The following is a 12,964-nucleotide window of genomic DNA, read 5'->3' on the forward strand; positions in this document are numbered from 1 at the left end:
ATATAAGGGCACAATAGTACTTTTGCCTCTCCAGGGGTTATCTCAAAGAAAGAATTTTAGGGGTGGACCTATCCCTATATATTTTTCATATTAAGGGTGTATATCAAATGGACCCTTTTGTTATAAGGGTTGGACGAGTTGAATGAAAGGCAATTAAGCCAATTTTCAGAATCTCTCTCTTATCTATCTATGTATTCTTCTTCTTCCCCAAGTTTTCTTCCTCTCTAATTTCTTCCCCCAATTTCTATCTCAATTATCAATTTAATTTCTACTTTTATATTATAATTAAACCATAAAAATACCCAAAAATAGCTCGGATCTTACATTTGGTACTCAGAGCAAGGTTTTGATTTTCAAACCTGGGAGCATGGCTGCGAGAGTTACAGTTGAGGCACATAATGATTATATTGAATCTATGACCAAAAAAATGGCAGAAAATCAAAAGAAATTTCAGAAAACTTGTGAAGAGCTGCATATTCAAATGGCTAAATTGGTAGAGAAGTTTGAGCTGTATTACCCTCTCCCTGAAGATTCGGTAAGAAACTCCTCTGAACCTCTAATTCTAAACGACATTGAAGGGTTTATATCAAGTCAAAAAAATGAATCCCCTAAAATGGAAGAGTTGATTGTGTTCGATGAATTGTCTGAAAGAGTAGAAGTGGAAAAGGAAATAGAAAATCCTATGTTAGAATTAGCTAAAGAAGAAGATATGATTGAAGATGAGGTCTGCATTATGGAGTCGGTTGATAGTGAAGATATTACTGAAAATCGGGAAGTATTGTTGTTTGATGAGTCGTTGTCTGTGGAGCATGGGATTGAAAATATAGTGGAGTTTCCTATTATAAAAGAGGTTGATGATTCAGATATAACTTCTGAAAGGTCTGGGAATTTCATGAGGAACTTCAATGTGCCATATGAAGCCTTCAAATTACTTGAGTTATCCTGTGAAGAAAATGTGGTTCAAGTACCTAGATCGAAGGTATTTGTTGAAATGCCCAAGAGGAAGTTTGTAACAGGCCGGATAGTATACTCCGGATCAAATATATGGAGGCATGCTACATTGATTATCTTGCCAAAAATATTTCGTCCGTCACCTGAACCGCCTCCACTATTTGTTATTTATCAATCGAAGAGTATTGTCCAACTGTCGAGGAAGATGCTTATTGATGGGAAGGTGGACAAAGCTAATGAAGAAGGGACTTACTATGACTCCGATTTGTCGGTACTTGAAGCATGTAGTAATTCTGAACCATTCAAGGTCGATTCTAAACCTACCTCTAGAAATGAGTTTTCCACGTTTGATGGAACAAATCCTAGGATTTGGGTGTTAAATTGGACAGGCTACTTTCGGTTGATTCCTAAAATGTCAGACCAACAAAAAATTTATTTGGCATCATGTCATTTTGAGGGAAGGGCTGCCACTTGGTATGGGCATATATTAGAAAAGGGTAGAGATTTAACTTGGGATTCTTTTGTGAATCTTGTGTTGGCTAGATTTGAAAATCTAATCGAGCGCAAGAATACTCACTTGAGCAGAACATAGATGAGTTTGAGGAAAGAAAGCCTCATTTGTTACTGTTAAATGCTAGTGTTTGTGATGAAACTTATTTCATGAATAGTTTTGTGAGTGATAAAGCGGAGATGGAGAAGGGACTAATAGTAAGTGAAGCTGAAAAGGAATTTATGGAAATTGCGGTTGGAAATGGTACAACGAAGGGTTGCTCAGTCGAAGTGCTATGTGATTCTCACGGTTGGAGAGTAGAATTACTCGAAGGTGTTTTAGTTTCGGTTCGGTTTGTGCCTGAGGTATTAAAGATGCGAAATGATCGCATTGAAGAGGATTTCAGATCTGCAACTGTCAATGTTGGTTCAATAATTTTATTGCAGGCTTGTTCCAGGTTCAAGGTGTTGAAGCGTGCTACGTTGATGGTCTTACCGAAAAGACCTCGGCCATCACCGGAACCTCCACCGCGTTATTGTTTAGTGTTGGCAGGGGTGAAAGCCATGTTCTTGAGTTCTCTAATTTTCTTATGTGTTAGAAAAGCGGAATCGAGCAATTGCGGTTTTGCAATGGGCAAATTCTATGGGGTTGTGAAGACACTGGAAGCAAATATTGTACTGCATAATTTACCGAATCATTTGCCTAGTTCCTTGACAGATTTAGGTTGGGAAAATTCGGGGAAATTATTGAAGACAATCTATGGGGATCAAGTTAGAATTCAACAGGTCCGTTCCGAATTTTTACCGAGTATGGTCCGTTATGAATCATCTCCAGATGGGTGGGTGGAAATTCAACTCAGACCGAGCTTAGGAGAAGTGCTTTACGGGTACACTTTAGCACTCCTATCCTTATGCCCTTATTTGGGCAGTACTAACGAAGAAGCATGGTCATTTATCAATGACAGAACATCGGCACTTGATGTAATTCAAGAGAATACACATCGAGCTCCAATGTTTATGGAGTGGTTTGCAGTAAAGAAGAAAGCATGTCGAGTTTTTTAGGTGGGTAATTAAGGAAGTTTACGATATACTCTCACCATTTCAACAGAACATCGAAGCACTTTGCAGGAATCAGGAGTTTTACGATCGATATTTTGGTATCTACGAAGTCATTGGTAAGGATGAAGATCATCACTTAAAAATTTATCCTCTCAAAATTCTGGACAAACACATGATAAAACGATGTAATGCGGATGTCACTCAACTTCTGAGTCAGTCGAAAAATTCCGGTCCCACTTTTGCTAGATGGGCCGATCACTGTGCATTGTTGATTTGTTTCCTAGGTTATGATCCTTGGGGACAAGGATCGTCTTCAGCGGGGGGTAATGTCATGACCCATGACGGTGACGGCGGCCAGCAACAACGGTGGCGACGGTGGTGAGTTGAAGAACGGCAATAATTTTGGAAGTGAAGTGGGATTGAGTTTTGCAGCTGGGCCGAAAACAAGTGGGCCGAAATTTATTAATGAGTCGGGCCCAAGTGCAATTGGAGATTGGAAGAAATTAATTAAATAATTTAATTGTTATTTTCAGATTTTAATTATTATTAGAGGTTTTTGTTATAAGGGTTGGACGAGTTGATGAAAGGCAATTAAGCCAATTTTCAGAATCTCTCTCTTATCTATGTATTCTTCTTCTTCCCCAAGTTTTCTTCCTCTCTAATTTCTTCCCCCAATTTCTATCTCAATTATCAATTTAATTTCTACTTTTATATTATAATTAAACCATAAAAATACCCAAAAGAATCCATGGTGGTCCGAAAATCGTCGTCCGAAATCGCGTCCTGTGACCGCCACCACATTTTCAGCTTTTTTTTTCTTTTATTTTCACATATTTAACAGAAGGATATAATAGACATTTCACGTTTTCGGTTAAAAAAATTCGGTCAACCGTTAGTCAAGGGGGGTTTTCGTAATTACGAGAACGGGGGGGGGGGGGGGGGGGGGGATTTTCGTTATTTAAGCTTACCTCAGGGGGGTTTTGGTAGTTTGCCTATATATATAAATTTGTTACCATGATTTCTGGCTGATATCAAGGAAAATGAAATCAGCCAAAATTTTCAATTTTTTTGGATCATTTAAATTGAAAATTTATTGATTTGAAGGATTGTGATATGTATAAGTAAAAAAAAAAACAAAAAAAAAAAAGAGAAAATCTAAGCTATTTTAAAGGATATACGTGCATAATTTTTTTTTTCTAAATTATTACATAATTTTCTCATAAAAATAATAGGGTAAATTACAAACACCCCCCTGAGGTATGGTCAAATTACAAAAACATCCCTCTAGTTTGGATAATTACAACCACCCCCGTAAGATACCATTCAAACTCTACATTATGAAGTAAGATGATCATAATATGTGATTTTTATCTTGTGTATATCAGTTTGTAGTGCATCGGAAACTGTATTTTTATACAAAACGAATACAAACTAGAGCACATTACACGGAATCTAGATGATTATATTGAATTTGGCACAATAAGGGTGGAGGTGTAAGAAAAAATCATAGTTGAGGGAGGTATATGTAATTATCCAAACAAGAGGGGGGGTTTTGTAATTTGACCATACCTCAGGGGGTTTTTTGTAATTTACCCAAAATAATATTAGGATTTTTGTGCATAAGTTCGTGACCAACAGTCTTTATTATTCTAAGTTCAGAGGCTATATCTCTTTCGACAATAACCCCATCCCCTCAATTTATAGGGCGAATGGCAAATAGGTCCATCACATGGGACTTAAATGCACATTGGTCCACAAACAAAACAGTCTTTCAAATAATCCCATCCCCATGTCTTTAGTCTAAAATACCCTCCATAATATAATTCTTATCAATTCCATCCATTATGCTCTAACTTCCTTAATATTACACATTGACCCCAGATTTAAACAAATATATCACATTAACCCCCAAAATAATAATTTTTTGAAAGAATATTTTCTTTTTCTGAATTTTTTTTTTCTGGCTAGATTCAGGGGTTGACTTATTATTTTTTTTTTTTGAAATTTTTTTCCGGCCGGTCAACCACCGTTGACCGCCGTCTCCGGCGTTGACTTTTTTTTTTCGAAATTTATTTTGTACAAAAAAATATTTTAATTATTATTAATGTGTTTGCTACCAAATTACTGTCTCAGACAGTAATATTACTGTTTGAGACAGTAATATTATGAATATTATTTCCCCGAACAGTAATACTATTAATATTACTTTCTAAGACAGTTAAATTACTGTTGGAGAAAGTAATTTAGCAGCCAAGACAATAATATTAACTAAAATAATCTTTTTTTAGAAAAAAATTTCAAAATAAAAAAGTCAATTTACAGTTAAATTACTGTCTCCGACAGTTAAATAACTGCTGGAGACAGTAATTTAGCAGCCTAGAGACTAATATTAATATAAAATATTATTTTAAAAAAAAAAAAGTCAATTTTAAATTACTGTCTCCGACAGTTAAATAACTGCAGGAGACAGTAATTTAGCAACCAAGACAGTAATATTAATTAAAATATTTTTGAAGAAAAAAGAAAAGAAAAAGTCAATAAACAGTTAAATCACTGTCTCCGACAGTTAAATAACTGTTGGAGACAGTAATTTAGTAGCCAAGACAGTAATATTAAATATCTTTTTTAAGAAAAAAAAATTATTAAAAAAAAAGACAAAAAAAATCAACGCCGGAGACCCGGCAGTCAACGGCGGTTGACCTACCGGAAAAAAAAAGTTTTCAAAAAAAAAAAAAAAAGTCAACGCCGGAGACCGGCGGTCTCCGGTGGTGGCTGGTCAAAATTGAAATTAGGGTTAAAATTGGTTAATTGATGAAATTGGGCTAAATCAGAGTGTAAATCATGAAATTGGAGTTGAATTAGTTTCAATGAATTTTGGGTAATTTTGGTATATATATATATATATATATATATTATAATGAAAGAAAAATTAATGTATATGAAAGAATTACCCCCAACCCTTTACACTCAATTCTTAATTGTAACCCCTATTTAATCAATTTTAACTTTCTTTTTTTAAACTTTTTTTTTCAGAAATTAGTTTTTTGCCGCAGGTCTCCGGCATTGACTTTTTCGATTTTTTTACTACGCCCGCCGCTAAATGTTGACCGTAATTGTGCTGTCATTAACAGTAGTTATACTGTCAGTGACAGTAAATTAACGTAATTATACTGTCGTTGACATACATTAACGTAATTGTATTGTCGTTGACAATACATTTATGTAATTGTACTGTCATTGACAGCACAACTAGAGTTAACGACAATATTATTATTTTTTGGTTATTTTTTTGTCATTTTTTTTTATTTGTTGACAAGTCAACGTAATTATATTACTGCCGCTGACAGTAAAATAACTGTAAACACAATAATATTACAGTCAACCACATCAATATTATTATTTTTTGGGTTGTTTGTTTTGTTTGAGTTATTGACAGAGTAATGTAATAATTTTATTGATTATTATTTTAATATTAATGTAAACACAATAATACTACTGTGGTTTATGGTAATATTACTGTTGTTACAGTAATATTAATTCTTTTGGCTTTTTATTATGTTTACTTTTATTGAGCGGTCAACATACTGATATTACTCTATACGCAATAATAATGACTTTTGTTATGTTAATATTCGTGTTTTAGAAATTAATATAGCAATATTACTGTGTTAAACTATAGTATAGTTAATTTTACTGTGTTTAATAACAATATTGTTAATATTACTGTCAACCACAACAATATTGCTATATTAATCTCTAGCACACGAATATTAACACAACAAAAGATATTTTAAAGAAAAAAAAAGTCTACGGCGGTGACAGACGAAATTGTTCATAAAATTGTGTTTTGGGTCAAAATTGAATTTGTGAAATATGGGTCAAATTGAGGTTATATTAAATTAAATGATGAAATTAGAGCATATTAAAATGTGAGGGGCTATTTTAGTCTTTTACAAACCTCTGGACCATGTGTGGACTATTTTTGTAATTTTTTTTTTATCTAGACCCCTTTATGAATAAGTACTTACCCATTGATGGGCTTATTTGTAAAATGCCCAACAATATTAAGTAAATGGCAATTTTAGTGGGAAAAGATACGTATTTGGGGCAAAAAATCTGGATGCGTAACAGATTTTTTTAAACTAGATTATATTAAATGAAATAAAATAATAAAAATATTTAATTAAATAAATGACAATTATAACTATCAAATAAGCGAAAAAATTTCCTAGATTTTATCATGAGCAATCTTACTTTTATTAATAAAATATGGAAGAGTGACACGGAAAATAAAGTTAATTATATATACAATTTTTTGTTTTTTAATTATTTTGACATCATGTAATTCGGACATAGCTCTCTCTTGTCGAAACTTCAAATGAAAAGATTATAATGCTACAATCCAATAGTTTTCCTATATTTTGTGCTATGTGGAGGGCTAACATCATTTGCTATTGGCTCACGATTGAACCGGTCAACTGGGTTTCTTTCTTTTTATTTATTTATGAGGTTTTTGTGCATAAGTCTCTCACCAACCATCTTTATTATTCTAGGTTCAGGGCTATATCTCTTTCGTCAATAAGCTCATCCCGTTAATATGTCTTATAAATAAGTGTAAATGGCAAATAGGCCCATGATAAGGGCACTTAATTAAAAAATGGACATCCAACTTTTTTGTCGTTCAAATAAATCCAGCTCATTCCAACTTATTTGCAAATAAGGAAAATCATTTTATATATACCAAAATTACCCTCAATTCATTGGAAACCCAATTCAACTCCAATTTCATGATTTAGACCCTAATTTAGCCCAATTTCACCAATTAACTAATTTTAACCCTAATTTCAATTTTGACCTGCCACTACCGGAGACCGCCGGTCAGCCACCGTTGAACGCCGGTCTCCAGCGTGGATTTTTTTTTTTTTTTTTTTTATAATAATTTTGTTTTTTCTGAAAAAAAAAATATTTTAATTAATATTACTGAAATTACTGTCTCCAGTAGTTATTTAACTGTCGGAGACAATAATTTAACTGTTAATTGACTTTTCTTTATCAATTTTTTTTAATTAATATTACTGTCTTGGCTGCTAAATTATTGTCTCCATCAGTTATTTAACTGTCAGAGACAGTAATTTAACTGTTAATTGACTTTTGTTTTTCTTAAAAAAATATTTTAATTAATATTACTATCTTGGCTGCTAATTACTATCTCCAACAGTTATTTAACTGTCGGAGACAGTAATTTAACTGTTAATTGACTTTTTTTTTTTATTTTGTTTTTTCTAAAAAAAAAGGTTATTTTAATTAATATTACTGTCTTGGCTGCTGAATTACTGCCTCCAACAGTAATTTAACTGTCTGAGACTGTAATATTATTGTATTAGTTAATTTTATCGTCTTCGCCTGCATTTTTTATTGTCTTCGACTGTAATATTATTGTCTCCGACCGTAATATTAATGTCCCATTCAATAATATCACTATTTGGACAGTAATATTCGTAATATTATTGTTCTGAAAAAATAAAATTTATAATATTACTGTCTGAGACAGTAATTTAGCAGCTAAGACAGTAACATTAATTAAAATATTTTTTTTTCTAAAAAAAGCAAAATTAAAAAAGTCAACGCCAAAAAAAAAAGTCAACGCCAAAAAACCTGCGGTCAACGGTGGTTGACCAGCCGAAAAAAATTCAGAAAAAAAAAAAGTTTCGGAAAAAAAAAATGTCAACGCCGGAATCTAGCCGGAAAATAAATATTCTGAAAATAAATTATTTTCTGAAAAAAAAAATATTTTTTCAAAATATTATTAAAATGACGGTTAATGTGATATATTTGTTTAAATATGGGATCAATGTGTAATATTAAGGAAATTAGAGCATAATGGATGGAATTGACAAAAAATATAATATGGAGGGTATTTTTGACTAAAGACATGGAGATATGTTTATTTGAAAGACTGTTTTTTTTTTGTGGACCAATGTGCATTTAAGTCCCTTGGGATGGATGAACCTTTTTGCCATTCGCCCTACAAATAAAGGAAATATTAATGTATATGACAAAATTAACCCAACCCTTTTACACCCAATTCTTAATTGTAACCCCAATTTAATCAATTTTGACCACAAAATTCAATTTTGACTTTTTTTTTAAAACCTTTTTTTAAGAAATTATTTTTTTGCCGCCGGTTTCCGGCTTTGACTTTTGATTTTTCTTTTTTAGTTTTTTTTTTCTGGTCTGTTTTTTCAGCCTCCGGTTTCCCGCGTTAACCTTTTCGAATTTTTTTTTTCTGGTCTGTTTTTTCCGCCACCAGTTTCCGATGTTGACTTTTTTTAGTGAGTTTTTTTAATCCGTTGTTTTACGCCCACCGCTAAATGTTGATCGTAATTGTACTATCACTGACAGTAAATTAACGTAATTATACTATCGTTGACAGTGCATTAACGTAATTGTATTGTCGTTGACAGTACATTTATGTTATTGTACTGTCGTCGACAGTACAATTTGAGTCGGCGACGATATTATTTTTTTTTTGGTTTTTTGGTTTTTTTTTTTTTTTTAATTTTTTGATTTTTTGACAAGTCAACGTAATTATATTACTGTTGTTGATAGTAAAATAACTGTAAACACAATAAACTTACTGTCAACCACATCAATATTATTATTTTTGGGTTTTTTGTTTTGTTTGAGTTGTTGACGGAGTAACGTAATAATATTATTGTCTACTTTTGTAATATTATTGTAAACACGGTAATATTATTGTGGTTGACGGTAATATTTTTGTTGTTACAGTAATATTACTGTCAACTACAGTAATGTTAATTATTTTGTTTTTTATTATGTTTACCTTTGTTGAACGGTCAACATATTAATATTAGTCTATTACACAATAATAATGAGTTTTGTTGTTGTAACAACAAATTCTTATCTGCGATATAAACAAACAAGAAAAATTGAACAAAGATAATTTTATTGAATTAAAATAAATAAGTTGCGGGTTACAATTTCTATTTTAATCCTCTGATTCTTCTCTCTAGAACAATATATAGTTGACTTAAATTTTTGGAGTCGGGTCGTTGACTTGATCTTCTCCGGATTTGATTTTGGATTTGAATAACGTTTTCCAAGGGTCTTGCGACTTGAATCTCGGATCAAACGTTTAACTTTGACTAAATTTGACTTGAAGATCTTGAAATTCTTGATGGATTTGGCCCTTCAATCTTCGAATGATCTTCACTTGAATTGATTAACGTTAATCCGAAGGTTTGGCACCGTTATCACGGATCGAACGCTGGATTTGATGAATAATGCCTTGAATTTGCTCAAGAACACCTCGAATTTGACGAAGAACACTTTGAATGTAGAGAGAGAATCTTACCTCCTACGGATTCTTCTTCATTGCTTCTTGAATTGTAGAGAGAATTTTGCTCCTACGATTTCTGCTCCTTCAATTGTGTCTTGAATTGTGAATGGAGGGTCCCTATTTATAGTGGTAGAACGAGAGTCTTTGATGGGTCTTCTTGATGACGTGGCGCGGTTTGATTGGCCTGATTTAAATTGATATTTATCTCTTGTAACTTGAAAGAGAAGAAACAATTCTATTGGCCAATAATTAATTGATATTTATCTCTTCTAATTTGGAAGAGAATAAATAATTCTACTGGCAAATATATATTTAAAATCAATTATCTATTTAATTTAGGAATTAATTTAATTAAATCCGTAACTTTAAAATAGAAAATATGTAATTGATATTTAAATATAGATATTAATATACGGAATATAATCTTGATTTGATTTGTATTTAAATATTTAATTACGGAATTGCGATAGGCCATAGAATTTCTTGTTTTCGTAATTGCACAATTGTCCCTTTCTTTTGGATAAAATTCATTTATCTACAGTTGTGTTAATATTAATGTGCTAGAGATTAATATAGCAATATTATTGTGTTCAACTGAAGTATAGTTAATTTTACTGTGTTTAATAGTAATATAGTTAATATTACTGTCAACCACAACAATATTGTTATTTAAACGGGGGGGGGGGGGGGGGGGGGGGGGAAATCAGGAAGAGGAAAAAATTATTCAAAAAGTCAACGCCGGAGACCGGCGGAAAAATTAGGAAGAAAAACAAGTCAACGACGGAGACCGTCGTTGACGAACGAAATTGTACTCAAAATTGTATTTTGGTTCAAAATTGAATAATTTGTGAAATTTGGGATCAAATTGAGGTTAAATTAAATTAAATGATGAAATTTGGGATCAAATTGAGGTTAAATTAAATTAAATGACGAAATTGCCCCTCACTATTTTTTTTTTCTTTTACAAACCTCTGGACAATGTGTGGATTTTTTTGTAAAAGAGTTTTTTGTCCATACCCCTTTATGAATAAGTACCCATCGATGGGCTTATTTGTAAAATGACCTTTATTTATAGGGTAAATTACAACAACTCCCTTGAGGTATGGTCAATTTACCAAAAAAACCCTATTGTTTGGATAATTATATCTACCCCAACTATGATTTTTTCTTACACCTCGACCCTTATGGTGTCAAATTCAACATAATCATCCATATTTTGTACTCGTTTTGTGTAAAAATACAGTTTTTGATACACCACAATCTGATATATACGAGCCAAAAAACAGATATTATGATTATCTTGCTTCAAAATGTGGAGTTCGAATGGGATAAAGCGAGTAGAAAAGTGATAATATTCCATATAATCTCGAAAATTCCACTAAATTTGAAACCGCAATGGTGGATTTGTAAGAAGATTTATAGTTGAGGGTAGGGGTGGTAATTACAGTTGAGGTTTATAAACGAGCCGAGCCGGCTCGCGAACTCGACGAGCCGGCTCGAAAAAAGCTCGAACTCGAGCTCGGATTTTTCGAGCTCGAGCTTCGGACGAGCTCGAGCTCGAGCCCGAAGTTAGTTGTTCGGCAGCTCACGAGCTGCCTTCTTTTTTTTTTTTTTTTTTTTTACATATATATATATATATATATATATATATATATATATATATATATATATATATATATATATATATATATATTATTATTATTATTATTATTATTATTATTATTATTATTATTATTATTATTATTATTATTATTATTATTATTATTATTATTATTATTATTATTATTATTATTATTATTATTATTATTATTATTATTATTATTATTATTATTATTATTATTATTATTATTATTATTATTATTATTATTATTATTATTATTATTATTATTATTATTATTAGTATTATTATTAGTATTAGTATTATTAACTAAATAGTAAATAGTATGTAATAATAAATATATCTAGTATTTAAATAGAAACAAATCTATATTACTTAAATAATTCATAATAATATAAAATATTATAATAATAATAGAAAAAATAAAAAATATATATAACTAGAGTTCATTATTTATTTTATAATTCTTTTGTTATTTTCCTATGAATAATTTTTAATAAAATATAAAATGATTTAAAAAAAAATTAAATAATAAAAAAAAAATTATATAAGCCTGAGCTCGAGCTCGAGCTCGAGCTTGAGCTCGGCAAAATGGACTCGAGCTCCAGCTCGAGCTGGCCAAAAGAGCCGAGCTCGGCTCAAGCTCGGCTCGTTCCCACCCCTAATTTAGGGGAGTGGTTGTAATTAATTACCCAAACATGATGGGTTTTTTCGTAATTTGACCATACCTCAGGGGTGGTTGTAATATACCCTTATTTATAATCATTTATATTTAATTTTGACTGTAAACAAAACATATTTTATTTTACGCATATTAACTCGTTACTCCCCTTCAATTGAAAACGTGAATCAAGTCTAATTTTCTTTTACACATGTGACATATTGAAACAAATATTTCACACCCAATCACTTCAAAATATATAGAAAATTCAACCTAAATTAATATATTTACTAATTTCAAAGTTTTTTTGATATAGATTTAATTGATTTTTTTTTCTCTTTGTAAAAAGACGTCATTTAAGCCATTTTATTTATTTTAAAAAAAAACTTGATAAAAAAACACTATTTTGGTGTAAAAAAAGAAATCCCGTTTTCAATAGGGTTTTGGTTTTACGGTTCAACCTGTTAACCTGGATCGGGAAAGACAACAGTTCATTGTTTAACCAGTTATACCAGCCGGTCCGATCCGGGTTCCAAAACACTGCTGTCAAGCCATTGCAAAAAGTAAAAATAGTAGTTAGTTATCTACTCCAAAATCATCATTATTTCAAGATTTGCGCCGTAGTAGCATCAATCATGTAAAATTAATTGCCTATTTACATTCATTGCAAGAATGGCCTCATGTAACACCCCGCGTTTCCGATACCCGATTTCCGTATTTTCCCTCTCGTCTCCTTTGCATGAATATGTGTTGTATGTGCGAATTTTATTAGTTGCTTTTCAATTTGCTTTATTTGCTATTTATGTGAAATTATGTGAACTAATGT

General features: G+C 31.5%; 1 protein-coding gene across 1 annotated transcript in view; it reads right to left on the reverse strand.

Annotated features, from left to right (window-relative positions):
- The window catches only part of LOC105962293 (putative disease resistance RPP8-like protein 4), a 77,955-nt gene that overhangs the window by 47,543 nt on the left and 17,448 nt on the right, over nt 1-12,964 (reverse strand). The gene's annotated exons all lie outside the window — the stretch shown is intronic.

The sequence above is a fragment of the Erythranthe guttata genome, chromosome 1, assembly GCF_056151865.1.
Source record: "Erythranthe guttata isolate IM_541 chromosome 1, IM_541, whole genome shotgun sequence".
NCBI lineage: Eukaryota > Viridiplantae > Streptophyta > Magnoliopsida > Lamiales > Phrymaceae > Erythranthe > Erythranthe guttata.